This window comes from Octodon degus, unplaced genomic scaffold, assembly GCF_000260255.1.
Source record: "Octodon degus isolate 3935 unplaced genomic scaffold, OctDeg1.0 scaffold00003, whole genome shotgun sequence".
NCBI classification, from domain to species: domain Eukaryota; kingdom Metazoa; phylum Chordata; class Mammalia; order Rodentia; family Octodontidae; genus Octodon; species Octodon degus.
Window position 1 is genome coordinate 13107565 of NW_004524579.1, and position 13265 is coordinate 13120829.

Consider the following 13265-nt stretch of genomic DNA (forward strand, 5'->3'; position numbering starts at 1 on the left):
TAAGCTTAACCTCACTATCTGTCTGCATATCAAACATCTTAGGCATAATATGGGACAGGTATTTTTCATCAAGTATTGATATGTTGAACTTTAAGAAAGCTCTCTTAAAAATAACAAATGATCAGGAAGTAACAATTCAGTAGCTGCAAGGTGGTGCAAAGAAAAATAATATAAAAATGATAGGTGTCAACATAACAGCAGGAATGAACACAAATAGCATAAAATATATGCAGAAGTAGTAGCCTAGAATTTTATGAATCATGGGAAAATAATCTGGCATACTTTTAAGTTAGGCATATAGAACTCCATTTAGCCATAGTTAACATAAATATACACCCAAACACATAATAATTAAGATCCCACACATTGAGAGCAAGAACAAAATATTAAAAGCTGATAGAGAAAAGGAATAGATCATCTATAATGGAAAGCCCATCAGAATCATGACAGATCTCTCAACACAAACCAAGTCAAGCAGAGCTTGGAATGAAGTATTTCAGATCCTGAAAAAAAAACAACTTTCAACCCAGATTGTTGTACCCTACAAAACTGTCTTTCAAAATCAATGTAGAAAAAAGATAACTTCCATGACAATGAACAACTGCAGAAATTCATAACCAAACCAGCCCTAAAAGAGTACTGACAGATACTTTAGAAAGCGACAAAAAAAACCCCAAAACCTGAAGAACAACAAAAGGGAGCCACCAAGCAGAGCAAGCAATGAAACTGGAAGTTTTTTATACAAGGATTCTCAAAACTTCCAACACATAGAAATTAAATAACACTTTCCAGAACAATCAGTGGGTCACAGGTGGAATTAATAAAAAAATTAAACAATTTTCACAATCAAATGAAAATGCAGGGCTGGCCAGATAGCTCAGTGGATTAAAGTGCCTGCTTAGGCAGACGCAGGGGCTGGAAGTTTGATCCTTGGCCTTCTGTGCTGGCCCCACCCCTGGAGCATGCTGAGACTGGTGATTGAGACGGGGCGTGGTGGCGTGCACCTGTAATCCCAGTGCTTGGGAGGCTGAAAACAAGAGGATCACTAAGAATCCAACCTGAGTAGTGAGACCCTGTAGACACTGTACTCTTACTAAATACATTAAAAAAGAAAATGCAGATACAGCTTAGTAGAAACTGTGGGACACAATAAAAGTGGTCTTAAGAGGGAAGAAATAAGCTCAAACCTTGTGGTGCACCTCAAAATCCTAGGAAAAGAAGAGCAAGTCAAGCCAAAGATGGTAAAAAAAATTATAAAAATCAGGGCAGAAATTGATGTATTGGAGATGAAGAAAACTTTTCTAAGAGTGGAATCTGTGAAAGAATAAATAAAACTTTAAAACTAGCCTACCTTATCAAAAAAGGAAAGAACAAACTCAAATTCTTGCAATATGGAATGAAAAAGAGAAAATAACAACATACCCTATAGAAATTCAAAAGGTCATCAATACCAACTTTGAAAATCTTTACTCATACAGGATGGAAAACACAAAAAAATGGACAGATTCCTAGATACATATGAATTACCACAGCTGACTCAGGAATATATAAAGAAATCTGAATAACTCATCAAAATGTTAATTGAAAATTTGCCAAGAAAAGCCAGGTCTTAATGGAGTCACAGCTGAATTCTGCAATAAAATTAGAGAAAATGTAATGTCAATTATTCTCAAACTCTTCAATAAAATTGAAAAGAAAGCAGTTCTCCCAAACTGATTCCTGGAGTCAAACATTATCCTGACACCAAAACCAGAGAAAGACCCAACAAAAATAGACAACTCTAGGCCAGTCTCCCTATTGAACATAAATGCAAACATCTTCAATAAAATACTAGCAAACAGAATGTAGCAATTATCCAGAAGAGTATACATCATTACCAAATGAGATTAATCCCAGGAATGCAGAAATGTTTAAGTATACCCAAATCCATAAATGTAGTATACCACATAAACAGAGCAAAAGACAAAACTCACATTATCATCTCAACAGATGTAGGAAAAACTTTTTGATAAATTCCAACACTCATTCATTTTAAAAAATGGGAATATATGATCTTTTTGTCAATCTGATAAAAGCCATCTGTGACAAACCAACAGCTGACATCATACTGAATGGACAAAAACTGGAAGCCTTAACCTTAAAATCAGGAACAAAGAGCCAGCCAGATAGCTCAGTGAACTAAAGCGCCTGCTTAGGCGGAGCACAACTGCCAGGGTTTTATCCCCAGCATGCCATGCTGGCCCTGCACCCAGGGAACACTGAGGCAGTTATTGAGACTGGGCATGGGGGAGGGGGCGCACACCTGTAATCCCTGCACTTGAAAGGCTGAAAACAGGAGGATTACTGTAAGTCCAATCTGTGTAGTGAAAACAGGAGGATTACTGTAAGTCCAATCTGTGTAGTGAGACCCTATAGTCACTGTAGACTCTGTACCAAATGCATTAAAAAAAAAAAAAATCAGGAACAAGACAAGATTGTCCACTGTCACCACTCTAATATAATTCTGGAAACATTAGCCAAAGCAATTATGTAAGAAAAATAAAAAGAATAATGATTGGAAAAGAAGTAAAATTATCATTATTTGCAGATGATATAATACTCTACATAGAAGAACCCAAAAACCTCACCAAGAGACTTGTAGATTTAATGATCAGATTCAGTAGCACAGCAGGCTCTAAGTCCACACACAAAGTATCGGTAACATTTCTGTATACATACAACTAACACGGAGAGAAAAATTAGGAAAACCAAGTCTTTCATAATAACATCCCAAAAAATGAAATATTTAGTATTCACTCTAACAGAGGTACCTAAAAGGTCTATACAGTGACCACTAAGGTAGTTTGGTGGCCTAAGCACCTGCCTGGCAACCACAAAGACCCAGATATCCCTGCTGCGCCATGCTGACAACTGAAACTGGGCATGGTGACACACACCTGTAATCCCAGCTCTGGGAAGGCTGAGACAAGAGGCTTACTATGAGTCTGAGCTGCAGAGCGAGACCCTGTATGAAATAAATAAATAAATAAATAAATCTTTTAGAAAGAAATTTATACAGTGAAAATTTAGGTACTGTGGGAAAAGATATTGAAGAAAATTTTAGAAAATGGAAAGATAATCTTTGCTCATTGGATAGGATGAGCCAACATTGTGAAGGTGGCCATACTCCCAAAATTGTTATACAGATTCAATGCATTCTGATTTAAAATACCATTAGTGTAGCTCACAAATCTAGAGAAAAATACTCCTGAAGTTCATGTGGAACCAAAAGAGACCTAGAATAGCAAAAGCAATCCTGGCCAACAAAGGAAAGGCAGGAGGCATCACAATCCCTGACTTGAAATTATACTATAAAGCTACTGTGATAAAATCAGAGCATAGTACTAGCAGGGAAAAAAAAGCAGTCTGAAGATCAGTGGAACAGATTAGAAGATGCAGACATGACTACAAACATATTCAACTGCTTTATCTTTGACAAAGGGCCGAACATGTTTACTGAAGGAAAGATAGCCTCTTTAATAAATGGTGCTGGGAAAACTGATATTCTACATGCTGAAGGCTAAAGTTAAACCCATGCTTATGAACATGCAGAAAGCTACAGTCAAAACTTGATCAAAAATTTAAATATAAAAACTGAAACACTAAATCTTCTACAGGAGAAAATAGGTACAAATCTTAACAACATAGGAATAAGTAGGGAGTTTATAAACAAAAACCAAACTGCATGAGAAATACTTCAAGGAATCACCAATTGGGATCTTATTTTTTGAAAAGTTTCTGCACATCAAAAGAAATCACCAGGCCAGGTAGGCAGCTCGGTGGTCTAAGCACCTGCCTGGCAAGCACAAGGACAGGAGTTTGATCCTCGGCACCACATGCTGTGCTGGCCACACACCAAGCAGGCCACCAAAACAGGGTGTAGTGGTACATGCTGTAATACCAGTGCTGGGAAGGCTGAGATAGGGATCACTATGAGTCTGAGATGCATAGTGAGACCCTGTTCCAAATAAATAAATAAATAAATAAATAAATAAATAAATAAATAAATAAATTTTAAAAATCACCAATAGAGTAAAAAGAATACACACAAATTGGGAAAAAATTATACCTGACTGTCTCTCAAACAAAGGACTTCTATTGAGAACATATAAAGAAATTTAACAAAAAAATCAGGCCTCTAAAATTCAAGGACCCAATCTAAAAATGGGCATCTGAGATGAATATACACTTCACAAATGAAGAGCTACAAAACACAAAGACATGAAAAAATGTTCAACATCATTGGGCATTCAAGAGATTCAAATTAAAACAACCCTGAGATTTCATCTTATGTCAGAAAAAAAATGGGTATCATCAAGAAGTTAACCAACAGCAAATTCTGGAGAGATAGTGGAGATAAAGGAATCCTCCACTATTGGTGGGAATGTAGACTGCAACAGCCACTATGAAAATCTGTGGAGTTTCCTCAGAACGCTAGGATTGAAGGCCTTCAAGGTAGCTATTCCCTTCCTGAGTATTTTTCCAAAACAACTGAAAACATTATACCACACTGATACGTGTTCACCCACGTTTATAACAGCACAATTTGTCATAGTTACATCTTGGAAACAACCCAAATGCCCATCAGTTGAGTATTGGATTAAAAAATGTGGTATTTTTATACAATGCAATATTACTTAGCTATAAAAAAGATAATCTCGAGACTCATAGGTAAATGGGTGTCACTAGAGACTACCTTATAAGTGAAATAAATCAGTTCCAGATATGTAAAGATCACATTGTCTCACTTGTGTAAAAACTTGAAAGAGTAAATAAAGCCCAAAAGGTACAGTAGATACTCTGAACAAGAAAGAATCTATGCAAAGGGAACAATCAGTTGGTATAAAGGAAAGGACAAAAGGAAAAAAAAAAAAAAGAAAAAAGAACAGAAAGATTTATATAGAGGCATAGCTTGTATAATTGTACTGATGATTTCTACTGGTCTATTGAAAGGAGCAGTTAATGCTTTAATTATTTTCTCCTTTTTAAAGTTTTATAACTTTTTTAGCAGTTTTGCATGCTCCTATCTGCTAATCTGAACAAATTTGAAGACAGCAATATACCATATAACAATTGTTTTTTTTAACAAGTGTTGTTGAATTCCTATTTTGTTTAGTGAAATTTTCTATCATTTATAATAGTTTTCTTTTTTATTATAATTTTCTTTTATTTGAAGATTAAAAACAAGAGCAAGAAAAACAAAGGCAAAGACAAAAATAGGGTAACATGTAACAATACATAGGTTACAAATTTTCAAAACAAGAATAGCTGATTAATAGTGATTAATATGTTATCTACTTTTATTATCAAATTTTTTGCTCAGATTAACAGATATAGTTATGCAAGATACGACAAGATTGAATATTACCACATGCTTTCAAGAAAACTTAAGTTTTTGTTCTTTTTTTTCTTTTTAATGAGGACCAGATGCAGACATGACATCTTGTCTAAACAATATTATTCCAAACATTTCTTCTCAATGATCTAAGAGAAAATAGCTATATATCTCTCCTATTTTGTATATACGTATATTTTTGACAACAAAACGGTTCTTTATTTATATCTCCGGTTTTTGTCTTGTTATGTCAGATGGGTGTTCCATTGCAGTTAAAGGAGCTGTATTTGCAGAAGTCTTTAAAGGACCTTTTCATACTTGATGCCAGTCCAAAGATTGTAGGTACTTAAATTCAGCAAAATAACCCAATATAGTCCAATAGTCCATAATAGTAGTGAATTATCAGCACAACTGGCAATTGTCAGAAATTGTTGACTTGAGCCTTTTACAGCTCAGTATATTAATATAGCTTTACTTTTTATACCTCATGGTTACACTTTGCTGCTGAATCGTTAAGACCAAGTTAAAGGAAGACCAACTAAAAATGTAATTTTTACTATCTGACAGGGTCAGTCAAATCCTCTTAGGATTTACTCTGAAACCATGTACAACACCATGTAGATCTTTTGTCAGTTAGCTATCTGGATGAGTCATGGTCATTGCTTGACCAATTTGCTCTCTGTGAAAACCTCAGAGAATTTATTCTCTCTAGGTGACTTTCCTTAGGCACACTATACATCATCAGTCACTTTCCTCTGTGACCCCATAATCTCTTTGATCAGAAAATGTGGAATACTATTTAGTTACAGGATGTCACATCAGAGGTTCTCTTATGTCCTGAGTCCTCACTGACATTGAAGGCCTAGGGACAAAACACTGGCTATTCTTTTAGCCCATCTATCTCTAATTTTTGGTCTGCAATCTTTAGTTGTTGGTGCAGGGCATTTGGCTCAGTAGTACAATACTTGCCTAGCCAGCTGCAAGCCCTGGGTTTAGTCCTTGGCACCAAAATAAAATAAAATAAACCTCTCCTAAAAAAATTCAACCAAAAAAATACAGTAAAATTTAAAAAAATACCAAAAACAAACAAGGTAACTGCAAACTTTCGTTGATAAACATCCAGAACACGTTTAACGATATTATTACCCTTTAGATGCAGATAAGCTTAGCATCACCATCTGTGTGAATATCGAACACCTTAGACATAAAATGGAACTGCTATTTTCCAACAACTATGGATATTCTAAAAATTAAATCCTTGTAGAATGTTAAAAAGCAATTATACATTTTTACATAGAAATTCAGAAATCAAACCACATACAACATTGTAGCAGGACAATCCTATGACATTTTTTTTCTTGTTTCTTGGTTTCTTTTATTACCTTTTTTCTTACATTTACTTTAAAGAGATATAACAATAATTGATATGACATTGGAAGCAGTATGCATTTAGAAGACCAAAATGACAGGTATTTCAAGCATAATTTTAGTATTACACATTGCTGTCCACAATGTAGTTGCTTAGTTCACAGATAATCAGCATATAGAGTTAGTCAGAGTGAGAATTCTACCCATTAACTGCTGTTTACAAAAACTTGGTGGAGATTCTTGGTGGAGATCTTAGGATCATTGCCTTAACCATCTTGTTTATATAAATGTATACTTTTTCCCCTACCATTTTTCCTAACATTTCTCCTTTCTCTCTTTGTTCTTTAATCCTTAAGCTCTCACTTCCATTTAACTGAGCTGTACCTTTCAATTTTTATTTTTATTTCTTCTTTTGAGTTCTTACACTAGGGAGACAATATGATATTTACACATCTGGGTCTGGTTTATTTCACTTATGAGTATAGCCTCATGTTGCATCCACTTACCTATGAAGCTTTTGAGTTTCTTTTTCTTTATAGCTGAGTAATACTACATTGTATAAAAATACCACATCCTTTTCATCCATTCCTCTGGTGACAGGCATTTTGGTTGTTTCTAAAATTTGGCTATCAGAAATTGTCCTGCTATAAATATGGGCACACATATATCACTATAGTATGATGCTTTCATTTCTTTTGGGAAAATTCCCAGAAGGCAGATAGCTGGATTGAATGGGATTTCCAGTGCTAGCTTTTTGAGGAGTGTCCACATGATTTCCACAATGGTTGAACCAGTCTACATTCCCACCAGCAATGGAGAAGGGTTCCTTTTCCCTACAGACTCTGCAACATTTGTTGTTCGATGATTTGTTTATGATAGCCATTCTTTCTGGGGTGAGATGATATCTCTGTGTTATCTTAATTTGTGTTTCTTGAATGGCCAGTGATATTCAGCATTTTTTCATGTATTTATTTGCCTCTTGTATTTCTTCCCCTTAGAAGTGTGTATTCATCTTATATGCCCATTTTTGGTTTGGGTATTTAAATTTTGTTGCCCTAATGTTTTTTGTTCTTTATGTATTCTAGATAAATATAATCACCTTTGTCTGAGTGATTATTAGTTAAGATTTTTTCCAAATATGTGGGTTGTGTTTTCACCATGTTGGTAATTTCTTTTGACTTGTCAATAAGAGGAGGTCCCAGCTCTTAATTCTTTCAAGAATTTCCCATGCAGTTTGATTTTTCTTTATGAACTATTTGTCTACCCCTATATCTTCAAGACTTTTACCTACCCTCTCTTCCAGGAGACTTAGAGTTTGTGTTTGAATCTTCAGATCTTTACTACATTTTGAGCTTAGTTTACTGTATCTCCATGCAACTACCCTGTTGTAGTTTTACTTTTTGGCATGTAGAGAGCCAATTTTTTCAACACCATTTGTTAAAGAGGCTATCTTTCTTCCAGTGAACATATTTGGCCCCTTGGTCAAAAATAAGATGTCTGAGTGTGTTTGTAGTTATATCTCCATCTTGTAATCTATTCCATTGACCCAGAGGTCTATAGTTTTGACCATACCATGCTGTTTTTATTACAGTAGCTTTGTAGTATAATTTTGAGTCAGGAATTGTAATGCTCCACATTGCGTTTGTTGTCCAGGATTGCCTTTGCTGTTCTAGGTCTTTTTTAGTTCCTAATAAATTTTAGGAATGATTTCTCTGAATCTGTGAGGTTTGTTGATGGTATTTTGATAGGGATTGCATTACATCTGTATAACAGTTTTAGGAGTATGGCCATTTTCACAATGTTGGTTCTTCTTATCCAGGAGCAAGGAATATCTTTCCCTTTTCTGAAAGCCTCTTTCATCTCTTTTCAGAGTACTGTAATTTTCCTTGAATGTATCTTTGACTTCTTTAGTTAGATTAATTCCTAAGTATTTCATTTTGTGTGATACTATTGTAAAGGGTATTGTTTCTCTAATTTATCTCTCTGTGTGTTTGTTATCTATGTAGAGGAATGCTATTGACTTTTGGGTATTGACTTTGTAACCTGCTATGCTACTGAAATTGTGTATTAATTCTACTTGGAAGAATATCATGCCATCTGCCAATAATGATACTTTGTTGGTTTTTTTAATCTATTATTCCTTTTATTTCTCTCTCTTGTTTCATGGCTCTAGCTAATGATTCCAGAACTATATTGAATAGGAATGGTAATAGAAGACATCCCTGTTTTGTACTTGATGTAGAAGATTTCAGTTTTTCCCCATTTACAATTGTGTTAGCAGTTGGATTGTCATAAATGGCTTTTATTAGATTGAGGTATAGGCCATTTATTCCAATTTTCTGTAGGACTTAGAACATGAATGAGTGTTGGACTTTGTCAAAAGCCTTTTCTGCATCAGTTGAGATGATCATGTGGTTTTTGGGTTTGGCTGTATAATATAGTGTATTACATTTTTTTTCAAAGTTTTATTGATAAACAGCAATGAGACAGTTTTAGTGTATTACATTTATAGATTTGCATATGTTGAACCATCGTTGCATCCTTGGGATGAATCCTACCTGATCATGGTGTACAATCTTCTTGATGATTTGCTGTATTCTATTTGCTAGGATTTTTGCATCTGTGTTCATGAGGGAGATTGGCCTGTAGTTCTCTTTTTTAGCGGGATCTATCTCTGGTTTTGGTATCAATGTAATGCTTGCCTTCAGGAATGATTTTGGAAGTATTGCTTCCACTTCAATTTCATTGAAGAGTTCAAGGAGTATTGGGATTATATCTTCTGTAAACTTTTTGTATAATTCAGTTGTGACTCCTTCAGGACCTGGAATTTTCTTTGTCAGTAAGTTTTTTTTATTATATTTTGAATCTCATTGGCTGCTATTAGGTTGTTGAGAGTTGTTATATCTTCCTGATTCATTTTTGGTAATTTGTACCTTTCTAGGAATCTGTTCATTTTTTCTGTGTCTTCTGTCCTGTGAAAGTGAATATTCTCAAAGTAGCTGTTCATGATCTGAATTTCCACTGGGTCTGTGGTAATTTCACCATTTTCATTCCTTATTGCTTGTATTTGAAGTTTTCTTTCCTTTTTTTGATGAGGAGGTTAGCTAGGGGCTTATCAATTTTAATCTTTTGAAGAACCAGCTTTTTGATTCGTTAATTCTTTGTATTGTTTTCTTTGTCTCAGTTGCATTACTTTCTGCTCTAATCTTAATAATTTCCTCCCATCTTTGGTCTTTGGGCTTAGTTTGCTCTTCTTTTTCTAGTCACTTGCGGTGCAGCATTAGGGTATTTATTTGTTCCGTTCTGTTTTCCTAATGTGTGATTCACAGCTATAAATTTTCTTCTAAGAATTGCTTTCAGTTTGTCCCACAAATTCCAATAAGTTGTGTTTGAATTTTGATTGAATTTTAGATATTATTAAATTCTTTATTTATTTTTTCTGTAATTTTATTGAGAAACAAATAGCAATGAAACAGTTTCAAACCAAATTGGTAGGACAGTTTCAATAATTAACACATTGTATACATTCTTCCTAGTGGTTAATTGCTGTACAAGATGCAGACATGATATCCTATTTACAAACACCATTAGAACAAATCACTCTACTCATTAAGAGAATGTAACTGTATATCTATCTTAAGCATTTTGAATACACAGATACAAAATGGACATTTATCTGTATCCCTTTTTTTGTTAAGTAATATTTATTTATCTATTTATTTTTTGATATTGTTAAATTCTTGCTTACTTTCATCTGTAACCCATTAGTTGCTCAGGAGATTGTTATTTAATTTCCATGTGTTTATGAGGTTTTTTGGTTTCTTTTGTCATTTATTTCCAGTTTCATTGCACTGTAATCAGATAATATGCATAGGATAATTTCTGTTTTCTTGCATATACTTAAGCATGACCTGTGGACTAGTATGTGGTTTATTTTAGAAAACATCCCATGTACAGCTGAAAAGAATGTGTATTCAGATGTGGTTGGGTGGAATACTTTGTACATGTCCACTAAGTACATTTGTTCCAAGTTCTGGTTCAGTTCTGCTACCTCTTTGCTAATTTTTTGTCTGCTTGACCCATCTTTTTGGGATAAAGGGGTGTTACGGTCTCCTGTGGAATATTAAATTTTTCGTGTCCATTAAGATTTGTCTTGTATAGTTGGGTACTCCTGTGTTTGGTGGCACATATTTATGAGTGTTACCTCTTCCCCTTGTATTTTTCCCCTAACCAGTATGTAATTGCCTTCTTTATTTTGTTTGATCATTCTTGGTTTGAAGTTCTGATAGTCTGTGAACAGAATTGCTACTCCTGCTTTTTTTCTGAGGTCCTGGGCCATGTAGTATGGATTTCCATCCTTTGACTTTCAGCCTGTGAATTTCTTTGAGTTAAGTGTGTTTCTTGTATATAGCATATTGTTGGATTCTGCTTCCTAATCCACTGCCAGTTTGTTTCTTTTAATTGGTGAGTTGAGTCCATTTACATTGATGGTGATAACTGAGATGTATTGACTTATGTCTTCACATGTTATTTTCCTGCTGTTGGTTACCTATTTTCTCCTGTTTGTTTGCTCAATTTGGTGGTTCTTTCCCTTCTCATTTTTAGAGTTGTGATCATTTTGATCCCTCTCTAGAATATCTTTTAATAGTCTGTTTAGGGTTGGCTTTGGCATCATGAAATGTTTTAGTTGTTCTTTTTCAGGGAAATATTTCACTTCTTCATTAAACTTGAAAAAGAGTTTTGCAGGGTCTAACAGTCTGAGTTGGACTTCATTTTCTTGCAAGTCTTGTAGTACTTTGCGCTATGCACTTCTTTACTAGATTGTTTTTGAAGAGAAATCTGCTGTTACTCTGATGGGTTTTCCTTTAAGTGTGATCTGTTTCTTTTATGTAGCAGCTTTTATTTGTTTATTTATATTTTTATTTGGTACAATGTCTTCAGGGTTTCATTACATAGATCAGAGTCATATTGATCTCCTCCTGTTCTCAGCCTCCCAAACACTGGAATTACTCTAGCAGCTTTTAGTATATTGTTCTTGTGCTGAACTTCTCAGATCTTGATTATGATATGTCTGGGTGTGGTTTTAATTGGGTTGATGTTAATTGGAGTTCTGTATGCTTCAGTTATCTGAATGTCAGATTGTTTCCTTGTATTTGGGAAGTTTTCTGCTATTGCTTCTATCCATATTCTTTTTATATCATTTGTATTGACTCCTTCATTCTCGTTGATGCCTATTAGTCTTATGTTGTTCATCTTTGTATCATCTTGCAGATGTTTAATTATTTTTTCCTGCATCCTAGTTGTTTTTAAGAGATCTTTTCTTACCTTTTTACTAGCTGCATTGGTTTCTTCAAGGTCAGAAAGTCTGTCTTCACTTTCATTCAAACGGTTTTGCAAGCCTGAGAGAATGTTTTCTCTCCATGTGACTCTCCTTAGGCACACTCTACATCATCGATCACTTTCCTCTTTGGCCCCATAATCACCTTGATCAGAAAATTTGGGACACTACCAAGTTACATGACGTTACAGTACAAGTTCTCATATGTCCTGAGTCTTAATTGACCTTAGAAGGCTAGGGCCAAAACGTTGGCTTTCCTTGCAGCCCTCCTTTTTCTCTAATTTTGGTCTGCAAACTTAGGTTGTTAACCATCCAGAAGACAAGCTTATTGTTATTACCGTACAACTTAGGCTGTTAAGCTTAACCTCACTATCTGTCTGCATATCAAACATCTTAGGCATAATATGGAACAGGTATTTTTCATCAAGTATTGATATGTTGAACTTTAAGTCCCTACAGAATATGATAAAAAACATTTAAAAATTAGAATATATTTTAAAAATAGGCATAAAGAATTATATACTTCTTATGTTTACACATAAGTCCAAAAATCTCACCATATACAACCTTGAAGCAGGACAGTCCCACAATATTGATAATACAGTAATTTTGCAGCTTAATTTATTCTTTTGTTGGTTAGTTGGTTGGATTTCTGCTTTTTGAAGCAGGGTCTCACTCTGTTGTTCAGGCTGATATTAAACTCACTATATACACCAGGCTGACCTCAAACTAACAGTAATCCTCCTGTCTCAGAGTGCTGAAATTACAGGTGTGCACCCCACAGCTGGCTTAAAACTCAACTCCTTGAGACTTGTGATCAAATCTCAGTCTATCAGTTACTAATTGTGTGAAGGTGGGCAAAGTATTTAATTTTGCTAATCTCTGGTTTCCCAAGCCTAAAACAAAAAACTGGAAAGCATTTGAGTAAAATCAAAGAAAAAGAAAATTGGTTCTCTTGTGTCACTTTTAAGAATTCTTGACTGTCTGTTTTTTGTGCTTTGTATTTTGGGAGATGAGGGCAGCCATTAGAGTTGTCATGTTTATCCCAGGTTTGATAAACAAATGATACAAAAATGTGTCATAATTAATGCATAACCAAATTTAAGAGAGACAGAGGAAAGAGACTCCTGATATCCTGACCTGAGACTCAAAACAAGGAAGGATCAAGAAAGCTATGAAAGTATT

The 13265-nt window shown here is 34.7% G+C and overlaps 1 protein-coding gene across 8 annotated transcripts in view; it reads left to right on the forward strand.

Annotated features, from left to right (window-relative positions):
* Kiaa1328 (KIAA1328 ortholog) overlaps positions 1–13265 on the forward strand; it is a 434847-nt gene that overhangs the window by 313755 nt on the left and 107827 nt on the right. The gene's annotated exons all lie outside the window — the stretch shown is intronic.